General features: G+C 34.8%; 1 pseudogene; it reads left to right on the top strand.

Moving 5' to 3' along the window:
- Positions 1 to 14,002, top strand: part of LOC117797285 — a 137,709-nt pseudogene that overhangs the window by 106,490 nt on the left and 17,217 nt on the right.

The raw sequence follows: 14,002 nt of genomic DNA, 5'->3' as shown, positions 1-14,002 counted from the left end.
AAATTATAAATGCTCATATATATATGGAAGTCACATATTTGGTTTTAAGATATCAGATATGTCACTCCCTTCAAAATGGAGAATAATTTAGAGAGAAATAATATACAAGACGTAGAGATGTATAAATAATAAATGCTGCTCAAAGTGATAGATGCTATATTAAGGTGAATGAATATGGAAATTCTGAGAAGCTTTCATTTGAGTAGCTTACTGGTCTGGACATTTAGAGTGTTTTAGCAGTAGTATCATTTTTACATTTATCTTCCCTGCCTCATCTCACTGAAAGCTTTCACTTTGAAATAATATTTTGGATAATAAACCATTGGACAACATTTTTAAACATTGCTTTTATCTTCAATGCAAAAATCTTACTGATCATCATATCTCTAAATTTATTCTACAATCAAAATTAAAGGCTTACATAATCACAAAACACATCTAAATTGTGAAAAACAGAAGTCTTGTTGACATTTGAATAACTAAAATACATAATAAATATTTCTTCCAAATAAAAATGTCTCAGAAATAATCTTGAGAAGTTATTTGTCATGTTTGTTTTTGAAAATGAATAGATTCAGAACTAATTTTTAGTAATACAAATATATGAATGCATGAAACTGTAATAATAAACATTAATAATATTTACCATTGGCGAGATTATGGTTATTTTAATGTTTTTATTATGCTTTGTGTATTTTCTAAAGTTTTTAAAATGGGCATTAGTTATCTGTGTAATAAGTTTTTAGTGATATATTCATTCATTCAAAAAATATTTATTGAACAACTGTATATACTTGAGTCTCTTTTAGGCTCTTAGATATATCAATGAGTAAAGCAGAGAATATCTTTTGCCCTTATGGAGTTTATACTTTGGAGAGATAAGAGACAGACAATGAACAACATACATAATAAGTAACTAAATTATATAAGATCTTTAAAAGTTAAAAGTGCTATTGAATAAGAGGAAAAATCAAAGTAGCATATGGTGGATCAGAAGTATCTGGAGAAGGAGGTTGTTGTAATTTAACAGAAATGTCAAGAGAAGTAACATTTGAGTAAAACCTTGTAAGAGATACAGAGAGAACCACATTTCCCTCCAGAGGAAGAGAGAGCAACATATACATCCTAGGTAGAGGGAGCAAATATAAAAGTGGCCCTAAGATCCCTGCCATATTTGGGAAAGAACAAGGAGGCTAAAATGACCTACAAGGGAAGAGTGGCAAAAAGAGGTGAGAGAGTCCAAGGTACTCCAAATGATTTTTTTTTCTCTCCCCATTGAAATATATACTGGGATATATTTCCCCGAGACATATCTATCTGAGACATATCTCTATTTATCTGTAAACTTATTAATCCCCTTAAAGAATTTTCTCTCATCCTGGCTGTGTCCCCATGCATGCCTTAAATTGTTCCTCTGATGCTAAGTAAAATGGCTTTTATATCAAAGAGAGATGCACTCAAGCCCCGGCTTTACCACTAAGGGAATATGTCCTTGCTCAAGTACCTGTTCTCCCTAAGCTTCCGTTTCCCTATACGGAAGATCCAGAAAATCATACTATCTGTTACCTGATTTTGCTCTGAGGATTAAACCAGATGCTATTTAGCGCAAAGAAAACACATAAAGTTTAGCTCATAGCAAGTACCTACGTTTTAGCTATTTTAATATCACTACTACGGTCACTATAATTATTGTTACACAACTGTTTCATTATTTTCCCCCTGTTATCTCCCATTGTTCTCAAATAGAGGCTATCTGCTACAGATAAACTGGAATAGATGCCAATTTTACACTATGTTTATGCCTCTTTTGACTTTATCGAAATTCTCATTATCTGTATGCCTTACCAAGTCCACGGAGTCCATTTATGTGAATTTCCTATATACTTTCTACCACCTTGAAAATCCTATAGAACTTTATATCTATACCATTAATTTGGCGCTGGCCAATTGCTGGTTTTATTTCATAGCTTATAGGCTGCTTTCCCAACTATCTTTAAGCTCCTTAAAGATAGGGAAACTACTTCTAAATAGTTATTATAAAAATGTCTTATATATGGCAGGCATTCCATCAATTTTGTTGATTTAGTGTTTAGAGAAAAAGATAATACATCCCTTTTATTACAAAACAGGTTAGTGTTTGCAGTTATGTCTGGGGTCACTTTGTTAATAAAAGAACTACTGGCAGGATGTTTAAATTATGGTTATGCTTCTAACCTACACTGCAAAATGAAGTACTACAATTTTGTGCATTACTTCTTCATCTGGCCTGGAGAGAGAGGTGGTAGTAAAGCTGTTGGGGGTGATATAAAACTTTTAAAAACCTGCTGAAAAACCACAGAAAACAAAGTGGGAACTAGGACTGGAACGGCAGGAACATAGGTCTAGTTGCCAGAACTATTGTAAAGTAATAAAAGTCATTCCACCAACCTCATTTAGATCACTAACACCTGCCCCAGCTGCCTAGGAAGCTCTAAGTTCACTGTTGGCATACCCGAAACCCAGCTGCTGCTGTGATTACATTATTTACCTCTGTGTGCCTCACCATAGAGTTGCCAATGCACGTCAACTCCCAAAGTAATCCCTATAATTATAGTCTAAATTAAAAGATTGACTAAAAAAGGTCATGCATTTCCCTCATATACATACTTACAATTCATGTGGACATGAAAAGTGAGAACAAAAATCCTGGTTCCAGGACTGGTTTAGCCTTGTCTTAGATTTGGAATGGAAAGTAAAGGAATTCAATCTTGATAAAAGTAAAGTAGATAGTTTTAGGATATTCTCAGGAGTTCTTAATTATGAAATGGTTTATTAAAATATTCAGCATAAGAGATTCTTTTTAAGTTTCTGATAAATAAAATTATAGCGTATCATGTGTAGTTACTTTAAAAGCTATAATTTTACAATATTATTTGGAAAATGATATATAGTTTAGAAATGTAATGTCAATTCATCTTTTTTTTAAATGGAGGTCAAATCTTTCCAGTGTGTCATGATTGTGGGACTAATTAAAAAGGAAGGTAAACGATAAATGTGGCTGTATTTTGTAGATTAATGACACAATAAATCGTTCAGAAAACTAACAAATAATTGCAGCAGAAAAACACTGATGAAGGTTTTCCTTTATTTTCTCCCCAAAGAGAATTAATAAACAACGTATTGAATGGCTGATCATGGATCAGATAGGTATACCTTCTGATATCAGTTGCATTTTAATCCATTCTGTCCTGCTGGGTGGTTTAGTTAGAAGCACATGGGCTCTGGTGTTTCATTACCGGAGTTGAAATCCCAGCGTCACCAGTTGCCACCTTTATAAACAGTTCAGAAACAGGACCACTTCATGTCTCAGTAACACAGGGATGATGGCAGCAGTAACTAACTATGGCTTGTTGTGAGTATGCATGAGATAAACCATTTAAACTAAACATTAGGCGTAAGTGCTTAATGTCAACAATTATTGTGAAGATTAAATGAACACGTGTGTTGTGGCATACACTTTCACCTGTTTGTATTTAGGTTTTAAGAATTCTTAGAAATCAAGCTAAGGCAAAATGCTCTAAACCTCAGTCACATAAAGATAGGATCAGTTTATGACCTAAAGTCAAAGTAAGAATTATAATATTCAGCAGAATTTCAAAGAGACTCAGAGGAATCGCTAGTTTACATAAATTCCAAAAGATCTGCATGTTCAAAATCAGTAAAAAAGGTGAGGGATAAACAATAAAATCTTTAATCTATTTTGTCTTAAGGAAAATAGAATCTTAGCTTAAGGAATCAGAATCTCAGTAGATTTTTGTCCACAGCAAGGAAGGAACCATACCTCATTATTTTAACACCTCTGTTTTCACAAGGTGATAACATTTTTTTTTTCCTGCAAGCAAATGGGTTTTAAACTAGTTTCAGAATTAGGTAGTTATAGACAAATTTAACAATATATGGCTCATTTTTAAATGATGCATGGCATTATGTAGATGTGTTTGTAAAATGCATGGATGGTCTATTTACCTTTTAAAAAATATTGATAGAGAAAAATCATTTGCTGCATATTGGTTTAATGCATGTATATTTTATTATAGCATATGAAAATGACTGAAAACTGGAAAGTGAGGCATGGTAAAAAAAAATCTGCAGAATCGCATGAAGGAAATCATACAGGATGGAAATGAAATGTAATTATATTTCCCATTGCTCTTGTATGGAAAAAAATGGAGAGGAGAATATAAGGAAGATTGGAATCAATGTGCTGAGGACTCTAAGTATTAATGGGAGCCAAATATGTTCCATTGTGGGAGTGGAGAAAGTCTAAATATAACAAGAAATTTGTAGAAAGTCTAAAATACAAATAAGAAATTGGTAGGAAATAATTTTGTGGAAAGTAGCAATGATGATTTTGGAAGTGAAAAGCATTTTGGTGATTTCTTTTTTTTTTAAATTTTTTTTTAAGATTTTATTTATTTATTTGACAGAGATAGACACAGCCAGCGAGAGAGGGAACACAGCAAAGGGAGTGGGATAGGAAGAAGCCGGCTCATAGCAGAGGAGCCTGATGTGGGGCTCGATCCCATAACACCGGGATTACGCCCTGAGCCGCAGGCAGACGCTTAACCGCCGTGCCACCCAGGCGCCCTGCATTTTGGTGATTTCTATGCAAGGAATATGTATGTACCTTTGTTTTAAATTTTATTTCACTTTAAATCACACATAAAATCTGAAAAACACACGAAGCAGAACATCTCCAAAAAAAGAAATGTTAGTCTGCGTTAGCTCTGATAACAGTGCCTCTGATGATATAAAATTGTATGTGTATCTTAAACTCCCAAACACATATAACTTGAAAAAAAACGAACAAGCGAATACTAACTTAGGCGAGGTGAGCAGGATGACCCCATTCTGAACAAGAAATATCAAAACTGTTTTGCAACTAAAAACGTTCAGAATTACACAAAGGTAGGTGGAGTGTACTTAAAGGTAAACTCCTAATTATTCTATGGGAGAAGATAGATTTGGTGGTATTAAGGCAACAACAATGGCAACAACAGTGTAAGAGCCACATTTCAAAGATGCAACTCCTTGGACACAGAAACAGAAGAACAATGCATAGGATGTGAGAAGTAATTCTCCTAGCATAATCACAGTGCTGTGTGCAAGCCTGGACTCACTAAGTTAAAAAGACCTTGGAAAACTTGAAGAAGGTTTAAGGACAAGCAATAAACATGATTAATAGCTTGGAAAATAGAATCTCAGAGGAAAGGTTAAGGGAACTAATATTATTTAAGTTGGAAAATAGGCTGGGGAAACAAGTTGGTTTTCAATTACATGAAGGATTATTACATAGAAGGTGCTGATTGGTACTCCGATGCCACCGAGGGCAGAACAAGAATAAGTGAGCTTGAAATGTTGTATAAAGCGTTTAAGTTGGCTGAAAGAAAGAACTTCCATCAGGACTGCAAGCCATTGAAATGGAAAGTACTAAATTTCTTTTGTACAGACCTTTCAAAATGCACTTGAAACTCATTTATCTAGGAAAGTTTACATGAGGCCCAGCCTAACAAGTGGAAAGAGAAACACTTGAAGTTCTCACAAGGACTATCTTTCCTAAGTTTCCCTCCACTCTCTAAAGTCTGAATGTTTGTCTGATGAATTTGTGATAGTGCACAACAAGGAGAAAAGTGCTCCCAGATCAAAATCTTTGAAATACAGCTTAAATGTACACATGCCCTTGTTTAATATAGCAACCTTAAGAAGCACTGCAGCTCTAACACTCTTTGTTGTAGCTGTTCAAGCAATTTTAGCTTGTTATACTATTTCAAGTACGTGAGATTACTAGCAACTAATTGCATTTTTGTTTCTTGGTTTCTCATCTCCTTCTTTGCAATATATTTTTGGTTTGTTCTTTTAGAAATGAATCAAGCCAATTTAATATTCTTTCATAAGGTAATAAAAATAATATATTTTCTTCCAAAAGATTTTATTTACTTAGAAAAATAGGCTATTCTCTGAACACCTGCACACTTAATTCTCTTAGAGTTAAATTATACAAGAATTCCATACCACTGATTTCTGGGGCTTGTGCTAACAAAGATAAATGAAAGCAGGGATTTCAATAAAATTTTGCAAACAATTCTGTTAGAGCTTGTCAAATACGCACAAGATATGAGTTCTAACTCCTTTAATTTATGTGTCAATGTTATGAAAATCACTAAATGAAAGTATGGACTGTTGCATATAGTCTATACACAAAGGGATAAAAATGAAAACTCTAGCTGGAAGCTTTTAACTATTTCTTTGGTGATGATATTTATTTTTCCCCTGTAAAATATTCTATTTTCTTTAAAATGAATCATAAATAAATGAACATCTCCACCAAATACAAACAGGCAGTATAAATTGTATTATGAAAAAGACTTATTTTAAAGAACATCTATTGCTTTCTGTTTAGGAAGTGCTTTGTAGTCATTAATAATTAATTCTTTACAATGTCAGTAAGAATGGAGATGAGTGACAGTTATTATTTTCTCTTCTAGGATGAGAAAGGGAATCACAAAGAGATGAATTACCAAATTTACATAACAAGTTATTGAAAAGATGGAATTGCAACTTTGAGATCTTGACTCAAGGGTTTTGTGTTTTGATTTTCAAAAAGACTCTAAAAAGCTGACAAAGAGGGAACAGTTTAATATCTGTACCAGAAAGCAAACCAAAAAGACGTTAATCTTCTACCACATCTGATAACTAGTTCATGCTACAAGTCCTCATTTAGGGGAGAATAAGTATTTCCACAATGTTATATTGTACTGTGCAGAGCAAGGCCAAGTAGCAGTCTCTTTCTCTTGGTAACTAAGGTAACACATATGATGGAGAGAAAGATAAACTTGAATGAGTAGGCATGCATGCCATACCAAAGAGAAAAGATGGTGGTGCTTATTATAATTTGGTATTCATCATATCTGTAGAATCCATCTGAAAGTAAATGACTTTTTCATTATGTTAGCTCCGATTTATTTTTGTGGACTTTGGCATTTCCCCTCAAATTTAATCAGAGCCCCACTCTGAAGTCTAGAATTTCCTCCAGCCGTAATTCCTACGCCCAACACAGAAGGTCATCAGTTTCTGCTCATCATCTACTCAAATTTAGAATGAATTATGCTCACTGAAAATCAGATTGGGTTGCTCAGTCACAACTGTTTGGTACCCAACTGCCTCCTGCAATATCTCTATTAAGTCCACCTTCAACTCCCAGCCCCTTTTATTATTCTGTTAGTATGCTCAGTACTCCAGCATTCTCCTCAAATTAGGGCCATACCAAAGACTTGGATATCCACAATTTAGAGAACAATCATCACAATATTTTCCATATTTGTAATCTCCTTGTATTACCACCACCCACTTAAAGTGCTCCTGCGTATTTGGGATGACTTTTTTGGAATGACTAACAATTTCACCTAGAACTGTGATGATGGTATTCTTTCACCTCAAACAAAGTATAATCCATGTTCACATAACCTAAAAAGAAGGATACACAAATAATACAGTTATATTTGTCATTTAGAACAAAAAATAGAAGTCTACCATTTTGTCATGTATGATTCAGTTTCAATATTTGCAAAGGTTANACCTCAAACAAAGTATAATCCATGTTCACATAACCTAAAAAGAAGGATACACAAATAATACAGTTATATTTGCCATTTAGAACAAAAAATAGAAGTCTACCATTTTGTCATGTATGATTCAGTTTCAATATTTGCAAAGGTTATTTTTTTACAATAAAAACCTATTTTTTGCTTCCTTTTTATAGAGTATAGATTTATTATTTTGTATGAAGTATTTGAGATATCACATCAACAGTTCTTTTAATGTCAATGGGAATCAAAGCTCCTGAGTTATTCAAGACATGGATTTCTTTCCTTTTTGTTACCATGAGACCATGAAGAGTCTATGATTACTCAGAGGAGAGAAATGTCCCTTTACCGGAAAGGTCCTGAACTAAGCTTTATTTGGAATACTTTTTGGACACTATACATTGGGCTTCCTGGCAATATGCTTTGAGGTTATACCTACAGGTAATTATGAAATCTCCCAACAACCTAGGAAATTAATGTCTTCTTGTATTTCTCATTTCTCATTTGTGAATGGCTGTAGATTGCTAACTTCCCAAGAATGCATCGCAGAATCTAAGAAGTATGTATAACATACTAACATCATCAGATCATTACTCAACAAAAAATCAGGACTTCTTGGTTTTTACTTCAAAGCATTACATGATAGGATGCTCAAATTCCTTAAACTCAAAGGAATTTACTTTCNCAGAATCTAAGAAGTATGTATAACATACTAACATCATCAGATCATTACTCAACAAAAAATCAGGACTTCTTGATTTTTACTTCAAAGCATTACATGATAGGATGCTCAAATTCCTTAAACTCAAAGGAATTTACTTTTATCACCAAATGATAGGACTGAGAAGAAAACAATCATCATCTCTCTTAATGTTATAATTCTAGGTTCCTAAGAGTTCTTTTCATAGTAAAGTAATACAAAAGATAGAGTGAATTGGACAAACTTACTCCAAGTAGCAAAACATTTTAACTATTACTGAACATAATCATTAGAAGCATATAGCTAAATCTTGAATTATATGTAAAAAGCCAGTAAATGAAGTACTTTCTACCATTACTTACCCATTGCATGATAAGTATCCTTAACATAGGCCTTAGCGTTCCATGTAAGGGACAACTGGGAAAGGCCAGAGGCCATTGAGAAACACTGTGCAACTGTCCTTTTGTCACAGTCCTCAGAAGAGAAGAAATCAGAGTTCAAAGGCATAGGAATTTGAAATGCCAGAAAGTTGTCAGCTTTCTCTTTGTGTTTTTTTACCTATAAGATGGTTGTATCTGCACACAAATATCCTAACCCTACTAGGAAAGGGCTCATGCAATATTGAGCAGGGCAGGCTGTGATGTTTATAAAAAGCTTACCAAACTCATTGTAGATTGTCAGAAAAACATTCTGGGAAATATAAATTCTTTTCTTACAGAGCCACCCTAATTTCATTGCTTTTTTCTAGTCTTTGTCACAGATAAGCTTTTCCTCTTTATTATTGAGCCGGGTTTGGACATAATGTCATGTTCTCATTTTTCCCCATCTTCCCCATCTGGCTTAGCAAGCTAGTCAATACAAGAAAGTGCTTATTCCTATGACTTTTTCACTCCTCAAGTTCTGCCTTTGAGGAATTTGCCAGAAATTTGATCCTCAATACTTTGACATTAACTTATTTCTCTATTAAGTACCATATTTATATAGAACATGATAAAAGATACTAAAAGCCAAAATATCTAACATGTAAACAGCACAAAAACTCCTGTAACATTTCTTATATTTAAGCCAGTGGTGCTGATAGCCTTCAAACTTTTTTTTTTTTTTTAAAGATTTTACCCATCTACTTGACAGAGAAAGCGAGAGAGCACAAGCAGGGGGAGGAGAAGAAGGAGAGGGAGAAGCAGGGAGCCAGATGCAGGGCTAATTCCAGGACCCTGGGACCACGACCCAAGCCTGAGGCAGATGCCCAACATCTGAGCTACCCAGGTGTTCCAGCCTTCAAACTTTTGACTTTTGAGTACTTTATGAATTTACATTGCTTTGCTAAAATGCTTGTATTAAGTGAAAGGTATTTAGGAGGAAGACTATGTAGCAGCTAGCACATGAGAAGAGGTTTAAATATTGTCATCTCTTATCAACTACATGATTTATTTATTTATCCTAAGATACAACTCTAACTTCTTTCTTTTCAGTTTATATAAGCAGATCTAGATTTAAGTCATGGAAGAGAGAAACTGTATGCTTTAATCTTTACATCCCCTCTGCCTGTCGTATTATCCTAACAGCGCTTGAAGGGTTGCTCTACCTGCATTATCTCATGAAATGTTTATAACAACACTAGGAAAATATTGTTTTCTGCACTTTAAAGATGAAGAAAATGGCATAGAGACATATGAAGTAATTTGCTCAAGGATACAAATTTCATAAGCAGCAGAACAAAGAGAAATACAGGAAGTCTGATTTGAAAAAACCCACTCATAACTACTATGTATTACTAAATTAGTAGGTACAGAAGTACCTTACATACAGTAAAATTGTATGTAAGCATACACACACACACAGACACACACATACAATTATATATATCTTGCAAGTGACAAATAAATAGTTCTACTTGCTCCCTACTGAATGGTATATTACCTTTTGGAAAGTCTTACAAAATACAATCCCACCTCAATAACCCAAAGAAATATTTAAGGTCTCTTGAGGTTGTGATTACACAGAATTGACTTACGGTTACATATGCAGAATAGAGAAGAATTCAATGCACAATAACTTTTTAACAAGGGATAGCTTCTGACTAGAACTGCCACAGTGTTTGGGGAACAATAGAAACTTATAACATCTTGATTTTGAGTAAAATCAATCACCAGGATACAGCAAGAATTTTTCTAAATTATGAACTATAATCCATGTGCTGTAAGCTTTATTTTCCAAATGTTGGTCAATGTTTTTACACGAGCAGTATCACTAGAGATGAAAAATATAAATATATATATTGTATGCACTTACTCCAGTCTTCTTCAAGGAGTACCTTGCAGGGTGCAATCGTGCAGAATGCAGAATCATCAAGTACCTGAACTGAACTGGATTCACAGAAATTTGAGAATCACCTCCCTAATTCAGAAAGAGGGTTGACAAAGAATATAAAGCAAAGGAATCATTTCGCCAGGTTCTCCTAGAAGAAGACAATGAAAATTCATGAGCTAGTCAAGTTACAGAAAGAGGGTTGGCAAAGAAGATAAAGCAAAGGAATCATTTTGCCAGGTTCTCCTAGAAGAAGGCAATGAAAATTCATGAGCTAGTCAAGTTTACATTGTACTGCATTTTTTGTCATATTACATCACCATGTAATTATGGTGAGAAAGATTAACAGACTTAAAATGAATTGAATAATTAAAAATGGATTGAAATTTTATTTATAGAGATAAACAATAAAAGAAAACAAATGATACTTAGGCAATGTCACATTTAGAAAAGTGTAGGTTATAAGAGGATTAAAATCCACAGAGAAACATAATGAATGGCTATGCAGTTGTGAAAATAAAGCATTGAGGAAACAGCTTGCTGAGACCTATTAATTCAAAATTTGAGATGGTGAGACACCTACATGACTTACTACCTCATTTTCCATAAGTTAAAAAAAAATCTGGTGTTGAGGGACTAAAAATATGACAATAAAACTGCAGACGTGGAGTACACATTGGCTAAAGAAAAGGAAGAAACTTGATCAAATATTATTTTGCTGACGATGGAAGAGAGAATACTCTTAATTGTAAAAATCAGAAGCTTTCTGGGGCGCCTGGGTGGCACAGCGGTTGAACGTCTGCCTTCGGCTCAGGGCGTGATCCCGGTGGTATGGGATCGAGCCCCACATCAGGCTCCTCCGATATGAGCCTGCTTCTTCCTCTCCCACTCCCCCTGCTTGTGTTCCCTCTCTCGCTGGCTGTCTCTATCTCTGTCAGATAACTAAATAAAATCTTTAAAAAAAAAATCAGAAGCTTTCTTAACAACACATGATTATTGTGTCTGTAACAGGGAAAAAAAGAGAAAGCAAGTATAATTTAAGAAATATATAATTTATTCAAGTTTGGTATGGACTACTCTACCAAAATTAGGTGACTTTTTGTGTGTAGTATTTTTATTTGTAAATATTGTATTTGGTAAAATGTTTAAGTGAATGATGGATTTGCGTAAGTTTATGATAGTATTCATTCTATAAACATGTTTTATGAGTAATTTATGTCAATAAATATACTAGAATAAATGTATAGAGAAATAATTTAGATGCAATCACTTCTTTTTAGTACATAGTTAAAATAATAGAAACGAGTGAAATTTCAATATTACATATAAGTGCTGATGATGAAAGGGGATACAATATGAAGTGGGAAAAGAAGTTAAAAATCTTTACTGAGTGGCTTAATATTTGAGACTTCAATAAAGAGTAGGAGTTTCATGGACCCATAAAAAGGGAAGGATATTTAAGACAGAGGAGATAGCTGAGAGAATTCAGAAAGATGTGAAATACACATAATTTTCAGAACTGGAAAAGTAAATTTCATGATGTGTTCAAGTTAATTTTTACCATGAGGAAATTTATGATCAGTGACCATATGGGAAGTACAAAAAAACACAACTTTAGTTGAAAGACCAAAGGCAGTATTAAGTAAACACAGACTTTTTAGACCGAAGTTACCTAAGAAATTCTAGATTGCTCAAAGTAACAGTCAAAATAGATTCCAATACAGTCATGAGTACTGAAAAGAGTTAATTGATCAAAAAAGCTAAGCTCTTGCCAAAGGTATGTTTCAGTACTATAGCTTGTTCTTTTGTGGAGTGCCTCGGAGGCAGTAGGCTGCTTTAGGGTGAAGCTGAACATCTCTTTCCCAGCTACTGGCTGCCAGAAACTCATTGAAATGGATGGTGAAAGCAAACTTTGTACCTTTTATGAGAAGCGTATAGCCACAGAAGTTGCTGCTGAGTCTCTAGGTGAAGAATGGAAGGGTTACATGGTCCAAATCAGTGGTGGCAATGACAAACAAGTCTTCCCCATGAAGCAGGGTATCTTGACCCATGGCTGTGTCTACCTGCTGCTGAGTAAGGGGGCATTCCTGCTATAGATCAAGAAGGACTGGAGAGAGAAAGTGCAAATCTGTTTGAGGTTGCGTTGTGGATGCCAATCAGAGTGTGTTCTCAACTTGGTCACTGTAAAAAAAGGAGAGAAGGATATTCCTGGACTCACTGGTACTACTGAGCCTCGACACCTGGAGCCCAAAGGAGCTGGCACAATCTGCAAACTTTTCAGTCTCTCTAAAGAAGATGATGTCTGCCAGTACACTGTGAGAAAGGCCCTAAACAAAGAAGATAAGACACCAAGAACCAAAGTGCCCAAGATTCAGCTTCCTATTACTCCCCATGTCCTCCAACACAAACATTGGTGTGTTACTCTGAGGAAACAATGTACTGAGAAAAATAAGGAAGAGGCTGCAGAATATGCTAAACTTTTGGCCAAGAGAATGAAGGAGGCCAAAGAAAACTCCAGGAAGAGATTGCCGAGAGATGGAGGCCGTCCCTTCTGGGAGCTTCCACCTCTAAGTCTGAGTCCAGTGAAATATTGGATTTCCTAAGAGTAACAAATAAGATCAGACACACACACACACACACACACACACACACACACACAGGCTATAGCTTGATGATGATAGATTAGATAGATAGATTAGATGATAGATAGATGATAGATAAACATTTGCATCCAATGTATGTAGAATAAGAATTTGGAGCAATCCTGAATGGTGGGAGGAATGAGCTTATTTTCTCTAAAACATGCTTCCTAGACTTGTCTCTGGATCTCTTAATGTGAGAAAGTGGCAAGAAAATGGACGGGAACTGGGGACAGGGACAGGGAGCTGGAGATTGCATTTATAAAGCTTATTAGCAGCTTTGAACATATTTCTGCAAATCATTCAAAAAGAAGAAATATTTTTACCCCGACTGCCAGCATGTGGCTGCTGCTATTATATATAATAACTTATTTGCAGAAAATTACAGTAACAAAGAATGTAGGCTTTGAAATCAGAATCCTGAATTCAAAATCATGACCTCTCAATATTTGAGAAAGTTAACTGACTTCTTTCGGCCTCTGATCCCTCTTTTATTCTTGCAGATGATAATGCCTGACTCACAACATACCAGGAAGACAATGTGAGGTCACCCATGTAAACAGCTTAGAATATTATTAAACATGTTGTACACTTGCCATGAGAAGGTAAGTATGGTGTTTGGAGTGAGAGACCCTCTATTCTCCAGGTTTCCTTGTCAAGGGAATTCAGGAAAAGAAATGTCCTGAAATTTTTCCTCATTCCTCACGCTACTTGGTGAGAGTGAATAAAGAAAC

This window comes from Ailuropoda melanoleuca, chromosome 20 (assembly GCF_002007445.2).
Source record: "Ailuropoda melanoleuca isolate Jingjing chromosome 20, ASM200744v2, whole genome shotgun sequence".
In the NCBI taxonomy this organism is placed as follows: domain Eukaryota; kingdom Metazoa; phylum Chordata; class Mammalia; order Carnivora; family Ursidae; genus Ailuropoda; species Ailuropoda melanoleuca.
This window is presented reverse-complemented; position numbering and strand designations above follow the sequence as displayed.